Genomic DNA, 19,278 nt, shown 5'->3' with positions numbered 1-19,278 from the left:
AGGAGTGGTCCTTTGGAATTCAGATCACTCTCTCAACAAGGGTCTCAACAAATCAAGAAGGTTTTATCCCTGCCTAGTTCTGGGAAGTCCCCGGATATAGTAACCTGTGAGCAAACCTGGAAGAATGAATAAGAATGTCAAATAGAAAGGAAACGAAAACTGAGGATACAACATGCGTACAGGAGTGGAACTGCATGTAGTTCAGAACGGTTTGAGTTGGGAGGTGCAAGGTGGAGATGAGGCAGAGAAATCAGCTTGACCAAGATGACACCTGCATTTCTCATCTTTTCACCTTGCTAAGAGAACCTAAATTTTATTCATGTAGTAGAGATGGTGGTCCCAGACAGTTTACATAAAACATGAGTCATCTAAAATAATTATGGTTTTTCCATTTCTTTTTGCCAGGGATTGTTTTAATGGTAGATCCATGACCCTCTGGTGGATAAGTTACACTAGGCAATCAGCCTAAAATCTTCGGATTTTCTTCAGGATAAAAAGAGAAACATGTGAGGAGAGCCACACATCTTAATTTAGCATTGCTATTTGATTTTCAAATAGTAGTCTGCAAGCTTGAGAGGAACAGATAAAAATTGTATAATTTTTGTAAATAATGATTATTCCTTTAAGAGAAATGTTAAAAAGGCTTGCTGTGAATATTAATTATCTATTGCTAAATAATACTCCAAAATGTACAGGGTTTAAAAAAATAATATTTATTATCTCAGATTCTGTGGGTCAGGGACTCCAGTGTGGCTTGGCTGGGTAATTCTGGCACCAGGTGTCTCTTGTAGTTGAACTCAGGGTGTCTACTGTGCATGCAGTGCTATGAAGGTTGGACTGCGTCTGGAGGATCTGCTTCCAAGATGGCTCATTCACATGTGGGTAGGAAGCCTCAGTTCCCCCGCATGTCTTGGTGACTGACTCAAGTGGGAGAAGACTGCACAAGGGTGTGAACACCAGGAGGTAAGGATCATAGGGGCTCTTCTTGAAGGTTAGCTAAGACACTGTGTTATCCTTAATTGTATATCAGTACTTATTACAATACCCAGTGTAAGCAAATATTTGAATCATTTTTAAAATGTAAATGAGTGGATGGATAGAGAGATAGATGTTTACATAAATGAATAAACAGGAGAATATTTTCAGTAGGCTACTTAGGAAATTTTAAAAGTGAGAAATCATGAAATTTGGCTTCAATACTCTCAATTCCATTCAAAGAAATGGAAAATGCATAAAAATGTATAACTTATCAAAGCTAACATAAAAAGTTATAGAAAACCTGATTCAATATATTGCCATTTAAAAAACTGAATGAGGAATTGAAGCAAAATTTCCATAAAATTTGATTTCCAGTCTGAGATCAATTTACTGGCATGTTCTATGAAATCATAAAGGAAGCATTAACCTCTGTGTCGTACAAAATATTCTGAAAAACAGAAAAACTATAAATTATTTTAGGAGATTAGTATAATATTGATACCAAAACCCAGTGGAGAAAATACAAGAAGGAAAAATTATAGGACCATTTCACTAATAAGTACAGAGACAAAAACGTATAAAAAACTAGCAAACAGACTTCCAGTTTCTGGTTCCATATATAAGGGGCTGGGAAATCACCACTCCATTCTATCAAGAAGGAAAAAGCTGAGCAGACTGAAAAATCAACACCTCTTCTTGAATCTATAAGAGAGGTGTGGACACAGGGCAAATGGCTGCCCCCAAGACTGGAGAGATAGACAGGTGAATAAAGGGAGTGATGACTTACCTGAGCAGTGACTCACAAGTGGAAACCACAGGAAGAACCAAAACCTGAACTGTAATTGATAAATTGCTTAAAGATCCATGTAAGCAAGTCTGATAGTTAAAAACTCCAGGGACCCTGAGTCATGGCCAGGGCAGGGTGGAGGTGGCATCCCCACATTTCTAAGAGCTTTACCCCTAGGAGTTTGACCAGATTCTCACATTAACTATGCAAATATTGGGGGGAAATTCCTTAATGCTTCCAGCAGAGTGGGGAGAAGACGAACCATGTTGAAATATGCCAGAGCACTCTGTTGTTCTTAACAAGGCCTGCCTACTAAAGAATCTATTTAACCAGACCCTAACTTGCTGGGGTTTTGTCAGAGCCTGATTGTCCTGAAGGAAGGGAAATACTCAGTTCCAGCTGGCTCTAGATTTTCACATGAGAGAGGGAAAAACCCAACTCCAGCATACTCTAACTATGTTGTCCCACCTAAGTCGGGGCATTTGTGGTGGTGGTGGGGGGGGAATACAACTGAGAAACAGTTGTGAAGTTCACGACCCAGAGGTAAAAGATCATTAAAAGACTGAGACCTAATCATTGGACTAGAGAAAGCTTCTCCTCCCCCAACATCTCACCACTACATTACTAAAGTCCTATATATCCTTTTATCAAGTAAACGATGTCAGGCTATACAGAAAAGATAACAAAACATATCAAAAGGCAAAAAACAATTTGAAGAGACAGAGCAAGAAGAGAACCAGACATTGCAGGGATGTTGGAATTATTAGACCAGAAATTTAAAACAACTATGATTAATATGCTAAAGAATCTAATGAATAAAGTAGATAGTATGCAAGAACAGATAGGCAATGTAAGGAGAAAGATGAAAATGCCAAAACAAACAATGAAAAAAGAAATGTGAAAGATTAGTAGAGTGGACATAACTAAGGAAAGACTCTGAACTTGAGGCTATATCAATAGAAACCTCCAAAACTGGAAAACAAAGGCTGGGGGAGAAAAATAGAACAGAATATCCAAGGACTCTAGGACAAGCACAAAAAATATAACGTATGCGTAATGGGAATACCAGAAGGAAAAGAAAGAGGGAAAGGTGCAGGATATTTGAAACAATAATGACTGAGAATTTCCCCAAATTAAAGTCAGAGAGCAAACCACAGATCTAGGAAGTTCAGAGAGCGCCAAGAAGGATAAATGAAAAAAGAAACAAACAGAAAACTATAATAAGCGTATCATTTTCAAGCTACAGAAGATCAAATGTAAAGAAATTACTCCTGAAAGAAGTCAGAGGAAAAACAAAACAAAATAAAACATCTAGCCTATAGAGGAACCAAGGTAAGAATTACATTTGACTTCTATTAAGAAACCATGAAAACAAGAATAGATTAGAGTGAAATATTTAAAGTGTTGAGAGAAAAAAAACCACAGCCTAGAATTCTGTAACCTGCAAAATTTCAAAAGTGAGGGAGAAATAAAAACTTTCTCAAACAAAAATGGAGGGAATGTGTTCTCTGTAGACCAGTCTTGCAAGACATGTTAAAGGAAGTTTTTAGAGACAAGGAAAATAATATAGGTCAGAAATTCAAATCTTCATAAGGAAAGAAAGAAGGATATGGGAAGGTAAATAAAAACTTTTATTTTTCTTAGTTGATTTCACAGATAACAGTTTGTTCAAAATTATAATAGCAACAATGTATTTGATTATATGGTTATGTAAATATTGTATATATACTTATGTATGCTTATATATAACTGAAATAAATGATAGCAATGATACAATAGCTAGGAGGGAGGAAAAGTAGGATTTTTTTTATTACAAGGGTATTTACACTACCTGTGAAGAATAGGGTTATTGGAAGGTGAACTTGTATTAATTGTAAATGTATACCACAAACTCTAGAGGGACCACTAAAAAAAGTTAAAGAATTATAACTGATAAGCTAAGAAAGGAGAGAAAAAGGTTTTTGTGGTTCCTCAAAAAATTAAAAACAGAACTACCATATGATGCAGCAATTTCACATCTGGGTATACATTACTAATATTGTGATTTATAACAAGAAATGTATATTTGGCCTTCAGCCCTGCTGCTGGCACAGAGCTCCTAAAATCCTTAGAATTTCCTAAGTGATGAGAGAGACAAAGCTGTTTTTGTTACGTTAATGAGGTGAGCTTCGGCCTGCTTCTAGAGTTAGGGGCTGGTTGCTAGGAGAACAGTCATGCTATTAAGGGTGCTTTCCATTTCCACAGGCTATTCCTAACCTTTACTACATTTCCAGACCTCCTGTACTGGACTGTGACCAGTTTTTCTGCACAGAAACGTTGAGTAATGCCAAAGATGCAGTGAAAAATAAAATGGTAACTAGGTTAGTAACTATGCATAAAGAAATTCCTCTATGGTCATAGGGTGTACCCTTGAATACTGATGTGCAACTACCACATCAATACTAAAAAACATGCTACCTTCTCCTCCCCTTAAAAAAAAATTACTGAGATATTTTATTTTTACTGATTATTTTCCAGTGGATAGTGGGAATGAATAGGACCTCCTTTAATTGAGGTAAATATTTCTTTGATATGCAGCTGTATTCCCTCTTCCTGGGTGCATTCATAGGATGAATTTACTTGTGAATTGTCCCTCTGGCTTTGTACTACTCACTGCATAATAAGACACCCCAAGGAATTTTCCAGGAAGCAGGGGAAATGGCGGTGGTTATTTAACAAAACGGAAGAGAAATAAGCACATAGATGGAAAATACCTCGATTTAAAGGGAATGATAATGGGGGGGAAATGAGAAAGAGCTAAAATATTTTATTTAGTAATGTAAGGCTAGATTAGACAACAACGAAAACGGGAAGACCTACTGGAGATGCCGGGGATCGAACCCGGGGCCTCATACATGCGAAGCATGCGCTCTACCACTGAGCTACATCCCCTGCTGCAGGACGTTTACCGGGCAGCATTCCTGTCCCTTTAAAATCTCAACGCGTTGTGTACAATTTTGGGGTTTTTTGTCTCCAACTAGAGAGTAGCCGTCATTGAAGACGAATGACACCTAAAGCCTCTTTCGGATTATATCCAAGTAGCCCCCTTCCGAGACCCACCAACAACATCCAACTCGTATTGTTATTGAGAACAGAGCCCAATTTTAGTAACTTCAGCACAATTATTCTTATTTTAGTAGTTTCAGCACAATTGTTTTCTCTCCCGTCAGTCAAATCGAACCCCCGGTGGAAAGAACTGAGGGATTTTTCAGGACCCTTTGAAAAATGGTCTACGAGCCAAAACAAAGGCTCTTGGAAAATGCGACCCATTTTTTTTGCAGCAGAGTAAGTTGAATGGTCAAATGAATCTTTGGAGCTGCGTCTTCCAACTTGATCCCGCTTGGAGGAGAAAAAGAAAAGAAAATTGTCCAGATAGATGAAATTGTGAAAATCCTGCCCTAATATTTGTCCCCAGAGGCAACGGCTTGTCCCACAGCGACCTTCTAGCCCACCTGGTCACAGATAATCGGAGTGGTTATCTGTGAACTTTGGCTTCATGAAGAATCTTAGATTTAAAGAAGCCCGCATTCCTTTGTTTCCCCCTTTCCTTTATCCAGTGGCCAGCTTCTCGTTACGCAGGCTACTTTACCTCGTGGAAGAATGAACCTGGACAAGACCTCCTAAACCAGCATCCGGGTCCCGAGCGCTTCTGCACCCGCAGCCCCTGTGCACTACTACAATATATTGAAAGGGCTTTTCTGACCCCAGACCCAGCTGCAGTGATTTTTGGCTCTTACTTCAGAAGTCATAAAGCAGAGAACAGAAACTCTTCAAAAGTGAAAATGGCAACACCAAGGCACGATTCATGATGATAAATTGGACTTCATTAAAATTAAAAATTACTGCTGGTCTGCGAAAGACACTCTTAAGCCATGGGCTGGGAGAAAATATTTGCAAAACACGTATCTGATAAAGGGATGGTATTTAAAATATACAAAGAACTCTTAAAACTCAACAAGAGAATGAAAAGCCGATTATAAATCAGGCAACGTATCTGAACAGATACCTCATCAAAGAAGAAACACAGATGACAGATAACCATATAAAATGATGCTCCACATCGTACATCATCAGGGAATTGTAAATTAAAGCAACAATGAGATACTACTACACACCTATTGGAATAGCCAAAATTCAGAACAGTAACAACACCAAATGCTAGGGAGTCGCACAAACCCTACTCCATTAGTTTTCCTCAGATATTTACCTTCCCACAGTTTTCTGCCCTCAAAAGCCTTTAAAACCCTTTTCCTTTATCTCATCACTTCTCTACAAATTTATTTTTCTTTCCTAAGACACTATATAAGCTCAGGGCTAACTACCCCCTTGAGTCATTTATCATTGAATCCTCCCATGTGTATGCATGATGCATGCATTAATAAACTTCTGTTTCTCTCTTGTTAATCTGTTTTTTGTCGGTTTAATTTGCACAGTTCCAATCAACGAAGCTAAGATGGGTAGAGGAAAAGATGTTTTTTCCCCTCTCCTACACTACTTTATCATCCTAAATCCCAGATTGAGAATATTGAAGAGCCAACAGCCAACCAATGAGGGAAAATATACAATGTGCCTTTATTGTTTAAGCCACTGAGATTTTGTGGATGTTTTCTTTTACATCATGATCAAGCCTATGCTGAGTGACACGGGGAAATTATGCCTTTTGTTATATGAATAGCAATTCTATTTTCCCAGTCTGAATTTTTCATTGACTTTGCTTGTGTATTTTTACTTTGTTTTACAGGAGGCTTTGTTTTGTTCTGTTTTACTCTATTATTATTCAAATAATACATATTTATTGCAGAAAATTTGGAAAGTAAGAAAAGGATAAAACTACTAAACAAACTCTACCTATACTCTTACCACTTTTTCAGAAGCTCTCTTGAAATCAAATTTGTCAAAATTTTCCTTTAAATAATTTTGGATTTTTGAATCACAATTGATCCAATAGCCTTCCCCACTCCAAAGTTATTAAAAATTTCACATGTGTTTTTGAAGTACTAGTAAGTTTTGTTTTCAGAAATCTCAAACACCATTTAGAATTCATCCTGCTGTGAGTTGTGGGATATGGAGTCAAAACTTTTTTTCCAGGTAACTACCCAGCTTTTGCCACACCAATTATTAAATAGTCCATTTTTATCCATAATGGGGGATTATAACCCATTGTGCCCAGTAATTACTGTCAGAAATAAACTATGGATACATAATATTTGAATTGTGCAATTTATCTAACAGACACACATAGAACTCCTGATGAGAACAGAGTTCCCTCATAATCAAAATAACATTATACCAATTAGAAGACTCTAAAGCCCAACTAATATTCTTTGTTTTCCTCTCCTCCCTCCTTTTTTTCCCTGAAAGATATTGTAACTCCCTTTCTTTTCAAATGTGTATCTGAATTTCCTTTCAGATGTAAATTTTACCTTGTTTATGATAAAGTCCTTTGTTGAAAAATATGTATATCTGAATCTCTTTTCAATTATATATTTTATCTTTTTACTGTGACACATTGTTTTCAAAGCATATACGTACTTGACTAGCTTTTTCTAAGTATATATCACCCTTTTGAAGTTGACTTTCTTGTGAACAGAACTCTCCCCAGTGGCTCCCAAAGTAATTTCTTGAAAACTGAGGGATTCAGAGTCTTGTGGAAATGTGACCACTGACTTAGAAATTTTAAATATGGCTTTCTGTATACAGGAAGTAATGGGGGAATATCCACTGGCAGAAATATCCAATGGCATGTTTCCTCTGAAGTCTTAACACGTGCATTTTTATGAGTGAATGATTTGGGTAGAAGACAATCTCTGTCATTCACAGGAAAACATATATTAGTCTTTAGGTATAGGAAAGATAAAGGATGGTAAAAGGATATTAAATATTATCACTTTATCAGAAAGAATTCAGGTAACCTTACATAGTGGCAATTTACCAGTATTTGCACATAACCGCTCCTGGACTGTAGTCCTCAATAAGTTCCCGAATAAAACTGAAACTCATAGCTCCCATATTGTGCATTTTTATTTCAGTTGACACATGTCGACTGGAAAAAAAATAAAAACACAATGTGAGAGCTGTGAGTTAAGTTTTATTTGGGGCAAAGTGAGGACTATAGCCCAGGAGACAGTGTCTCAGATAGCTCTGAGGAACGGCTCCGAAGACGTAGAGGGGAAAGGTCAGTATTATATAAGATTTTGGTGAAGGGGGTACGTGCAGTGAAGCACACATTTTGGCAGAGGCTTGCTGCTAGTCAGGAGGAGCAGATGTCACCGTTAATGATTTTAGTGCTTTTCTAGATATGACAAGATGTAAGAATTTGGGCTCATAAAGTCTCCTGCAAATATCTAACTATTTGAAGGCCTTGTTGTGCCAGAGTTTCCCAGAGCACAGAGTGCCTCATTTCTGATCTCCACTCCAAACTCCTTTCAGGGTGTGTTGAAGGTCAGCAGCTGCAGTGGCTAGTGATTTAATCCTTGTAGAGACAGATGGCAAGTGCCAATGTTTCATTGGCACACCTCACAAATATGAGTGAAAATTTGCAATAGATTTTGAGTTGAGTTACAAAACTATTCTAATTTGCACATCTATATATTTTCTTCTGTTTATTCAAATGCATTAATCCTCAGAACTCTGCTGTCGAATATGGTAGCCACTAGCACATGTGATTCTTGTGTACTTGAAATATGACCAGTCCAACTTGAGATGTACTGTAACTGTAAAGTACGCAGAAGATTTCAAAGCCTTAGTAAGAAAAAAAAAGAACGTAAATTATCTAGGTAATATGCCTGTATATGGATTATTTACTGAGATGATAATATTTTAGATATAGTGAATTAAATAAAATATGTTATTAACTTCACTTGTTTCTTTTTACTTTTTTCAGTGTGACTACTAGAAAATTTAAAATTATATATGTGGTTGGCATTTGTGGCTCATATTATATTGGGCAGTGGTTCCCACTTTACCGTGCTTTTGCTTATATTGGGAATGTACAAGACCCCACCTGGAATCCAGTTTGCTTCTGTCACAATGTAATGATTTACCAGGGACAATGGACATGATCCTAGTTGTGCTTTACACCAAGATGCAGAGGCAAATTAAAGCCAGCCCCATTTCCCCACCCCACACATTTCTCTCCCTCATTGAGATCTGTCACTTTTCTGTTTCCTATTCTTTATTCTGGCAGTCAGATGAATCTATTGGACAAACTGAGAGACAAGTTCTTCCTGAGAGACAAGTTCTTCCAAGTTCAAAATCTACTTCATGGGATTTCTGTGAACATGAAGAAAACTCTCATATGGTCAGAAGCGGGCAAAAAGGAGATGAGATACCGATCACCTCACCTAAACCCCCACCCCCTTTTCCTGATCACCTCACCTAAACCCCCACCCCCTTTTCCTGTTTACTGGGCGAAGGTATCAAACATTTAAGATCAATCCGCTTGCCTCTGGCAGTTCATAGCCCAGATCAGGGCTCCTTTTCTTGGTATGTTGGAAAGAAAACTGTGTGCGCGTTTTCGCCCGAGCAGGGACTTGAACCCTGGGCCCTCAGATTAAAAGTCTGATGCTCTACCGACTGAGCTACCCGGGCCCACGAGTAGTAACTTCTCTTACGGCCTAGTAAAGGTAAATTCGTTAGGTTGGTTTCAATTTTGAGTTCTCAAAGCGTTAAAAAAAAGTCGCCGGCACAAGTACCTCACATACTCAAGCCAAAAGCAGCCGGCGGATCTCACTTCTACACTAACTTGCAGCCATCACAACAGGCAAAAGGTTTGAAACAATTTGACTTCCCTCAAAAATCCAACGCTCTGAGGAGCTACCTCAGCTATGGAAAGAGCCCCACGATGCTCTCAAAAGCCAACAGTTTGGGTAAAAATGAGTGGGATCTTCTTGTGGGACAAAAGTTTGCTGCTCACTTCCCTAAAATCACGGAAAGCCAACATTTTCTTATACCTATAGGATGCAAAGAAGAGAGGTAGCTTGGACACGTCCTTTCTACCCATCTACCCAAATCCTATTCATGTTTAGAGATCCATATTCAAGCCCTCTTCTCCCTACTTTGCTAACTCCAACCTCGCCTCCACCCTCTCTTCCCATTCACGCACTGCTTCGCCTTTCCGCTCTGGTCCACTCTGCCACCTCCTGCGTGAGATCTTCCCAATAAGTCAGTCCACTCCATCCAGGTTCCGGGTTTTTGACACTCCAGCCAGGGTTTCCCAAACCTGCCAGATTTTGAGTCTGCGGAGCTTTCTAATAGTATAAATTACTGTCCTCCCTCTTCTAAAATATGCTTTCGGACTTCATCCAAAATTCATATCTGGGTTACCTGTCGGACAAAATAGGCGGGAAGTGTTTTTGCGCCTGAGTGCCTGAGTGCCTGAGTGCCTGAGGTGTGAGATGCTCTCTAGGCATACAAAGTGCTAGTTCCTTTCCCAGCCCGCACATTTCCCTGCTCTCTCACATTCCGGAGAGAATTCCGTCCGAAAGAGGTTGTGTATTGTTTCCTCCTCCCTCTTTCCTCCTCCTTCTGTCTTTCAAAACAGAACCTCAATAAGGAAAGCAGTTGCCGGGTCCCGACCGTGTTGCTGCCCTAGGTTTGCTAGACACACTCTGTCGCTCTGCATTTCTTGGTAGGTTTTGTGAATTCTTTCCGTTCTGTCACCTCTTTCCTTCCGGAAGGACGTAAATCCCCCTCTATCCGCCGCGTCCCTACCCCACCTCCCGCAATACTTAACATTGAGGACTTACCTGGTGGCGCAGTGGTTAAGAATCCGCTTGCCAAAGCTGTTGACTGAGGACTTCCCTGGTGGCGCAGTAGCTAAGAATCCACCTTCCAAAGCTGTTGACAGTGATTCGAGCCCTGGTCCAGGAAGATCCCACATGACGCGGAACAACAAAGCTCGAGCGCTACTGATTAATCAACCTGCGCTCTTAAAACCCGCAAGCCGGAACTACGGAGCCCACGTGCTACAAATACTGAAGGCCCCAAAATAAAGTAATTAACTCTTCTTCTTTAGGCAGCTTTGGAGGCAGAGGAAGATGAAGTTGGGAGAAAGGCAGAATTTGAAGGCAAGAAAAATGCCCCATTCCTGGGACTTTCTTTGGTGATGGAATGGAAATGCCTTCCTGAGAGCTAGCTGTGGAGCAGACTTTGAAGCAAGCTGAGAGAAGTAGGGAAGATACCCGAAGCAAAAACAAAGAGCCGCAAGGTCCGAAATCAATCCAAAGCCAGCCATTCTTTTGTTTTCCTGCAATGCATACCAATGACTCCTAATTCTCCAAATCCAATGGGTCTTTGTCAGTCCGTGTGCTACTCTCATCTCAGGGGCCTTCTCTTCCATAGCCACGTGAAAATCCAGGTCTCTAGATGCAAGCTATCTGCTGAATTATAGACTCAGGTATGACCTTGCTAACCAGACATCTCCATCATCATGAAGTTGCTTCCTACACATTTCAAATTCATCTCATGTTCAAACAGTGCCAGAAGCAGTGATTGTCTGTGGCAGACACTTACCCCTTTTCCTTTAGTAGCTGAAGGTTTTCTGTCTTCTCTTTCCATTTGGACCTAAATTTCCAGAGGTTACTTTTTGAGTTCCCTTCTTTGTACTCACTCCCCTGAATTTTTTGCTAGGTCTCTGGCAGTCAGGAGCAGTGGAGGTACAGTCCCCTGCTGTGATGATGTGGGAAACCGGCGGTACCATGGAGATGACCAGAGAAAGAGTAATAAATCCCAAGGCCCAAGCTGAAGCCACTTGAGGCACACTGACCATCAGGGAGCCAAAGGTGAATCTTAGAGGTCCTAGGTATTAGTTATTTCCTTTCCCTGGGAAAAGTGCCCAGAATATGGATTCCCTTGGGGGCTACAGTGTCTACAGTCCCAGTGCTCTTCAGAGACTTTCTGTCTTTCATGATTCTGCCCACTGCCTTCATTTATCTGAGGCTGTATGGAGGCTCCATGTTTAATCCAGTGAGTATGAAGAGGAAGAGAGAGAAGATACATCAGTGTTCCTGGCACAGAAAACACCAAGGACAAGCTTTTGTTCTCTACCAGGAGCTGCTAGGAGCCACTGGAAGGAAAATAAAGAGGACAACAGATAATTCACTCAAAAAGGAATTTAAAAGCAGTCTCTACTTGGCATCTGCCCTAAAATAGACACTGCTTTGTAAAAGCATTTCTCAACTGGGAGGGTCCAAAACCGATGCCTTGGATGTCTGTGCTTTAGGTGTTTATAGCAGCTGCTGGGTAAACTGGGCATCCTAAGGTCCAGTGTCTGTGGAGTCCTGTCTTCTTCATCTTCCTCTGTGAGTTGCTAATCCTACCCTCTCAGCCCTCCTAGCCTTTGAGAGGCTAAATGGAAATCTTTTTTGTTTGTACACACGAACCAGCTTCCCTCCCTCTGCAAAATTCAGCTTTTACATTATTCTACTCCTTTGATACACAAACTAGCATCCAAAAAAAAATTGAAAATGGAACTGATTTTGATGTATTCACCTAATGTAGAATTATGTACAGCAACAAAGTTGTTCTATAATTTGAATTAGCTCTTTGTTTATACCAATAGTGTTTATTTTAGGAAACACAATAAATTTATGCATCCATCTGTTTTTATCCCTCCCTCTTCATCTCCCCAACCCTGTACACACTACCCCTTTGGTTGCATCTCAGAAATCTTTGATGTGATGTTAAATCATGTATTCCACCTTATGACTTTATTTAAAATTCGAAAAACAAGAAACTGGAATTCAGTGGGCAAATGTAGGAAATGTAGAAGGGAAGACATTTTAATTCATTACTCGCCAATATCCTTGCGGTTTTATTTCAGCCAGGAGTATGTGTATGGGGTTGGGTGTTTTCTACTGCATGGTCCGTGAAAATCTCCAATGAGACCCAATTTATCATCTGCCAAAATTCAGCTTCTAACAAAAAATTTTAATGCCTTAAGCCTAATTTCCACCCAAACCAAACTATTCCTGCCAGCTAATAGCTTCCAACCCTGAAACTTCCAATTACGTTCCCAATGTTCACGTTGACAGTCTCATCATTCCTTAGCGCTGCTGTCTGGGTTGTTCAATGTTCTCTCAGTCACTCACTCAGAAAGATTTGGGACCCACTTCCCCCACCTCAACTGCTTGCGTCCAGTAATGGATGGAGGGCTGGAGGGAAAGGAGGTAGGGATGAGAAGGGGGAGGCAGGGGAGGCAGGTGAAAGCTTTTCTCTTGCCTGTTAGATGATGCAGATCTGACTGCTCACACAACTAAAAGAACTAAAAGAATAGGGCCGTTTCTCTTCCTCTTTATTCTGTCCTTTTTCTGTCCTGTCCTGTCTTTATTTTTCTGTCCTGTCCTGTCTTTATTGTGGTGGGAGTCTTCTTGCTTTGGAAGTGAAATATCTGATGGGAATGTCTTTCTTTTCCTTTCTTCCCTTCTTCCCTCCCTCCCTTCCTTCTTTCCTTCCTTCCTTCCTTCCTCTCTCTCTTCCTCGCTTTCTCTCTCCTTCTTGTCTTCATTTTGCTGATGCCCCCGCCCTGGGAGGTGGTAAGCCAGAGGCAGTAAAAATGGGAAAACTATACAAGCAATCCACTGCCCTTCTTTTCACAGAGGATATGAGAAAAGGCGTTGATAAAACTTAAATGGAGGTGCCAGGGATTGAACCAGGGACCTCGTACATGCGAAGCACGCGCTCTACCACTGAGCTACACCCCCATACCTCTATCTTTTTCTCGCTGTTTCAGAAAATATTATTTCTCTGTCTTTTTTTTTTTTTTTTTGTAAGCTAAGAGTTCTCTGGAGAGAAGTCTACCAGGTTAAATTACACTATTTCTGAAATTACTAAACTGGATAGAGTCTAGTGGCTTCTGCCTGGCCTGCAGTTATTTAATTAACCCAGGAACAGTTGAAAGAATAATGCTTTCTAAGAGATAATTGACTGAGAATGTCTTACGTTTTTCTTTTTCTCTCTGTTCTTTTTCCTTCGTGCTCCTCAATAATACTACCAATGGAATTGATTGCTCAAGCTTGATGATGTGAATCTGCCATGTTTGTCGTTTTGGGTTCAGGAAATCCTGAATGAGCCAGATCTTTCTTTTTTGTTTCCTTCAATTAAATGTTCCTTGGGAAGACAGACATCACCAATGATGATGAGGCCCTTAGAGTGGAAAGGGATCAGGGGCAAATGGGGATGAAGTTTACTTTGCTATGAGCAAGAAAAAGCGAGTCAGGGAATACAAAGAGGAAAGTGGGAAACGTTTGTGCCAACATGGTTTAAGAGAGTAAAAGAAAAGGGCAGGAACAAAGGTGCTAGAAACCGAACCCAGTACGTTATTTCGTGCACTCTACTCTCACATAATCCAAGAAATTTGGAAAAATACCTGTCCCCACTGATTTCCATTATTTGCTACTGGTTCTCCAAGAATAAGTCTAGAAATGAAAAGCAAGGATTTAGAAATTTTAGAGGCTCCTGTAATTGCTTTCACTCCCAAGTGCATGATCAGAGGACTTGACTCATTTTAATAGTGTGTAGATCTAATGGGGTGCTGTCCAACTTGCTTGGTGTATAGAATGTGGAGAAGGCAGCATACTAGAACGGGAGAGACAACACTTTATTCAACTTAGGCTTTCAGCTGGCACTCTTACACATAAAGGTAGGTTAACAAGAGAAAAACAGAGCTTATTAATGTGTGCAACAGGCATCACACAGAAGAAACCTAAACAAAAAGAAACTCAAAGTGGCGGTTTAGCACCGCATAAATGAAGTATATTCAACAAAGAAGAGTAAATTTGTAGACAAATGACAGGATCGAGGAATGCAGTTTTCATCTCCCAAGGGCAGAAAACTGTGGGAAATTAAATATATGGGAGGAAACTAGTGGAGTAAGATTTGTTTGCAGATTCCTCTGGTGAGTCTCTGGGCTGATAAGAGTTTGTCTACAGTAAAAGGAGAATTTATATCCTGCGTTTGGGCGGATATGGGAGGGTATAGAGAGCTTTTCTTTGTGTTTTTTTATTTTTATTTTTTGCATCTTAATTAACTTCAGCTCAAAATAATTTTCATGTCAAAGAGGCATATTTTGCGTGACATATTCTGGTGTCATCCATAGTCAGGTGCAGAGGGAGCATGTTACAGTGTGTGATATATTAGAGCTAATTTGTCACTTCGACTCAAAAGTGCATGAAGATCTGAGAAATTATGAGTATGTCTTTATATATCTTATCATATTTAAATCCTTTTAAGTTGCTTTTTAAATTTACAGTTTGATGTCATTAGTTTAAAAAGCCATTTAAAATTACATTATTTCTACTTAAACTAATTTACTGAATGCTAAACTAGATTTATTTCGCTTTATTTTGTTTTATTTTTTAATTTTTTGGCGGCGCCGCGCGGCTTGCAGGATCTTAATTCCCCAACCAGGGATTTAACCCACTCCCTCAGCAGTGAAAACGCGGAGTCCTAACCACCGGACCGCCAGGGAATTCCCATATTTCACTTTTTTTTTTTCCACGCAAAATAAGGAGGTAGCTCAATATGATGAGGATAGAGTGATTCCAAAAAACGAAGACCAGTTTTAGGCAGAAATACGAACACTCACAAGGAGCTGGTCTCATCACGCAGAATGAGAAGCACTCGCCTGCGATTGGAGGTGCCAGGGATTGAACCCGGGGCCTCGAGCATGCTAAGCACGTGCTGAGCTACACCCCCTTACTCTTTTTGCTCGTGAAATAAAACTTAATGGCAATATCTATCTGCCTTGTGTTTCCAGAACCTGAAATTGTTAGTACAAAAATCCCTTATGTACGATTCCATTATTTCTGAAATTCTTTTATTGCATTCTCTTTCCAGGCTACATGAAGAGAAAGGCATCTTCATGCTAGGCAGAAAGGTACATTCCTAGGATCTATTCACACTTGTCAACCTACAAAAGGTGAATAGAAGAAGGAAAAGAAGAGCCTAGAATCAGTGACACTCAAGGAACAACTGGGAGAACTAGCCCCACAGCTTAATTTCTTCATACAGATCCCCATTGTAAGAATTTGCTGTCACCTAGAATATCAGAATGTAAGAAAGTGCTTAAAGATGATAGTATTCTCAACAGATTACAGTATCTTCGAGACAATCTGGGAAACACTGAGCATTAAAATGAATAAGAAACAACAAAGGAATACAAAGTAATGGATGAAATAAGACTGCTAGACCAGAGAGTTGACTGAAATACTAGGTCTGAGTGAGGAGATGGCCAGCATCAAAGGATCCTCAACTTTTGCTCTGAGGATGGTAGGAATGACTCTGTTGTCTGTTACAGAACATGGGGACTTCAAAAGTTCAGTCTGAATTGAGAGGCCAGTGGCTCAAACAGATTACTCAGACACTTGTTGAATTAAAGTTCTAAAATCACATGTATTTTGGCTAGAGTAAGATTCCATAAGTTCATTTAGGGTTCATTCATAGAAAAATCTACAGCCACTTTGTGACCTTCAGTGTTGCCTAAAGGTGGGCTAGAAGACATAAGAAACCCCCAAACCCCTGAAATAAGGCAATTATAGCTTTCTCTCTAGATTTTTGTCGTGGCTCCATTACTTGAATAGGAAGGAAGCTCTGGGAGCAGCAATTTTTTCCCAGCACACACCAGGCACTGATCGCTAGCTTATCACCTTTTAGAATACGGTGGAGAAAAAGCTAAGGAAACAAAAATGTGACTCATGTTTTTAGTAGGATGATATTTCCTTTAACTGAAATTACCTGTAAGTCCCATGTTCTTCACTATAGACAATGTACACTTCCCCCACCCTCACCAAACTTGAAGAATTGGGGATGGGTCTTTCCACTATTTTATTTTTCTTATTGATGCCCTTTAATTTATTGATTTCAAACTTTTCCCAAATCTAAGAGCAAGTGCACTTGAACTGAATGAAGAAGCCTCTTCCCAGTGAGTGATAGATGATGAGCATCACTTACTGCCAGGTGTTGGAGAGTTTGAGTTTTGAGGCATTGAAACTTGTTGGGTTTCCCAAGGGCAAGTTGAAATCCTGCTCACAGAACTCTAGGTTGAGTTCTGACTGTATTCAATATGACACGTTTATTTTCTCAAACTTTCAAAATAAAAAACAGTGCTTGTTTAATGTAGCTGGAGGTAACAAGTGGATAATAGTAATAACAATGGGTTACATTAAATGATTATATCACCTCCTTCATAAACAGACTCCCTAAGAGGTGAAGTAATAAGTTGGCCACTAGTTCACAGCCAACATGTAACAGGGCAAGTTTCAAAGCCAAGCAGATTTCCTAGAACACCTGCTCCAGATCCTTCTTTACAGTCAGGAATCCTGAAGTCAAAAGACAGATAGAATGACTTTTGGATTCATTTCCATTTGAAAATGTCATTATCACTCACAGGGAAAGGGATGGCCCTACATAATTTCTCAATGTTGAGCAGTTCTCAATGCTGTGGGGAAATGAGAAAGAAGGGAATGAATTCATAATATGTACCACGAAATTAAACACCTTAAAATGCAGCAATATGGCCTGCAAACCCTGCTGTGACATTTTGTAGCGGACGCTACAGCTCTGGTTCTGGACGCCTCAAGGAACAGAGGACAGAAAGACAGAAGAGAGGAAAACAAAGTATTCCTGAGAGTGAGGCATTATAGCATCTCTTTCAAATGGAATTTTCTCTGCAATAAAGAGAATGCCAAGGAGTTTGCGACTAGGACAATATCTACCAAATAAATTAGTTGAATACATATACACTAGCTAGACCTATAGATTCAGGTAGCTCACTAGGTAAATTTCAGAATTTTTAATCTGGGGAAACAGTTTGAATCCCTAGGGGTTCAGGTTCCGTGCGTTTACATTTATTCTCCAGTTATTTCTAATTGGCAAAAGGCTACTGAAATCTTGCCTGCTTGATGTTCTGAATATTTACAATGGACTCTTCTACCCTAATGGCTGGTAAACTATTGCGTTCGAGCTAAGAATGGTTTTGGAAAGTTTCATGGATGTGCCTGTCATCCTTGCGCAGAGGTCATGGGAATTTTCTCTGTATCTTTCCACTTTTAGTATAAGTGTTGCTGAAAGGAGTACCGTTTTTTATTTTTAAAGGTGAAAATAAAACGAAAAATAGTATTGGGTGACACGTGAAGTTTATATGGAATTCAAATTTCGGTGTCCATATATAAAGTTTTATTCGAACACAGCCACTTCATTTACACATCGTCTATGGCTACTTTCGGGCTATCACAGAGAGTAACTGCAACAGAGACAGCACGTGGCACCCTTTTCCCTTCCCACGGCTGCTGTGCACACTACGCATTGCAGCGACTCAGTGATCTTTCCTCAAGTTTTTCAGTGTCCCGTGCATCTCTGAACCATGACGTTTTATTGTTATTTCTTTTATTAGTAGTTCTGGCACATCATGTGAAAACAAAACAAAACAAAACAAAAAGTGTGAACTGTGGCGCAACATTGTTTTTATTGTGCAATTAGGCTTTAGCATGCTAAAGGAATTCAACTGTTGTGGGCATCATCCGAGTGAATAGGTGCCGGTCCGTGGCCTGTTAGGTACCAGGCCGCACAGCAGAAGGTGAGAGGGGGGTGAGCGAGCGAAGCTTCATCTGCCGCTCCCCGTCGCTCCCCACCGCTCTCCACCGCTCGCATTACCACCTGAACCATCCACACCCACGTCCATAGAAAAATTGTCTTCCACGAAACTGGTCCCTGGTGCCAAAAATGTTGGGGTCTGCTGCATTACGACATTCTTTATTAATGCCCAGGAAGAAAACTCAACCCTTTGGGATCAACTAAAACTCCTAGTGTGCCGAAACCCGGGATCGAACCAGGGACCTTTAGATCTTCAGTCTAACGCTCTCCCAACTGAGCTATTTCGGCCACCTGAGAAACCCGTCTTCTTGACATTTCTTTTTTAATATTTAGATTGTTTTCAACTTCCGTTTTAGCCGTTTTCAGATTCCTTAAGCATGGCTGCCTAATTGTCCAATATACTTGCCTATCCGGGAAGACTTGGAATCTATTGCCTTCCACGTATGCCAGTTGCATCCAATTCCTGGCAGTATTGGATGAACACGTAAAGGTAGGAGAATGTGAAAAGAGGTAATAATGAGCGATTCAATAGAAAGCCTTTCCACTCCTCTACATCCTGTCAGTTGACCCAGATACAGCTCAGAAATAAAGGAAACTAAAGAAAATATTATTGGGGGGGTCCCTTATTTTTCTCGTCTTTTCATTCTTTCATCTCGCACAATCTCCAAAAATGCTGAGAAATGGAGTCCAATGATGCTGTGAATTTGCTAAAAGAATACTGTATACATAAATATTACCAGACTAAACACTTGAGACAATATTCCCAACTGACAGGAAAGCAACTGTCACAAAATTTAGAAAATTTGAAACGGCATATCTCATCATAACAGAAGTTCTTCACAAAAATTCCTTCAAAAATGAAAATGAGACTACCATCAAATCAG

At 39.9% G+C, this 19,278-nt stretch overlaps 5 non-coding genes across 5 annotated transcripts; all 5 read right to left on the bottom strand.

The window, feature by feature from the left end:
• Positions 1 to 4,624: 4,624 nt before the first annotated feature.
• On the bottom strand, positions 4,625 to 4,696 carry TRNAA-CGC (transfer RNA alanine (anticodon CGC)). Its single transcript has one exon. It is a non-coding gene; the product is annotated as a tRNA-Ala (tRNA).
• A 4,625-nt stretch (positions 4,697 to 9,321) lies between these two features.
• On the bottom strand, positions 9,322 to 9,394 carry TRNAK-UUU (transfer RNA lysine (anticodon UUU)). The gene has a single exon. It is a non-coding gene; the product is annotated as a tRNA-Lys (tRNA).
• A 4,040-nt stretch (positions 9,395 to 13,434) lies between these two features.
• On the bottom strand, positions 13,435 to 13,506 carry TRNAA-CGC (transfer RNA alanine (anticodon CGC)). The gene has a single exon. It is a non-coding gene; the product is annotated as a tRNA-Ala (tRNA).
• A 4,265-nt stretch (positions 13,507 to 17,771) lies between these two features.
• On the bottom strand, positions 17,772 to 17,878 carry LOC131764681 (U6 spliceosomal RNA). Its single transcript, XR_009337891.1, has one exon. It is a non-coding gene; the product is annotated as a U6 spliceosomal RNA (small nuclear RNA).
• Positions 17,879 to 18,609: 731 nt separating this feature from the next.
• On the bottom strand, positions 18,610 to 18,682 carry TRNAF-GAA (transfer RNA phenylalanine (anticodon GAA)). Its single transcript has one exon. It is a non-coding gene; the product is annotated as a tRNA-Phe (tRNA).
• Positions 18,683 to 19,278: the final 596 nt, after the last annotated feature.

The sequence above is a fragment of the Kogia breviceps genome, chromosome 10, assembly GCF_026419965.1.
Source record: "Kogia breviceps isolate mKogBre1 chromosome 10, mKogBre1 haplotype 1, whole genome shotgun sequence".
NCBI lineage: Eukaryota > Metazoa > Chordata > Mammalia > Artiodactyla > Physeteridae > Kogia > Kogia breviceps.
This window is presented reverse-complemented; position numbering and strand designations above follow the sequence as displayed.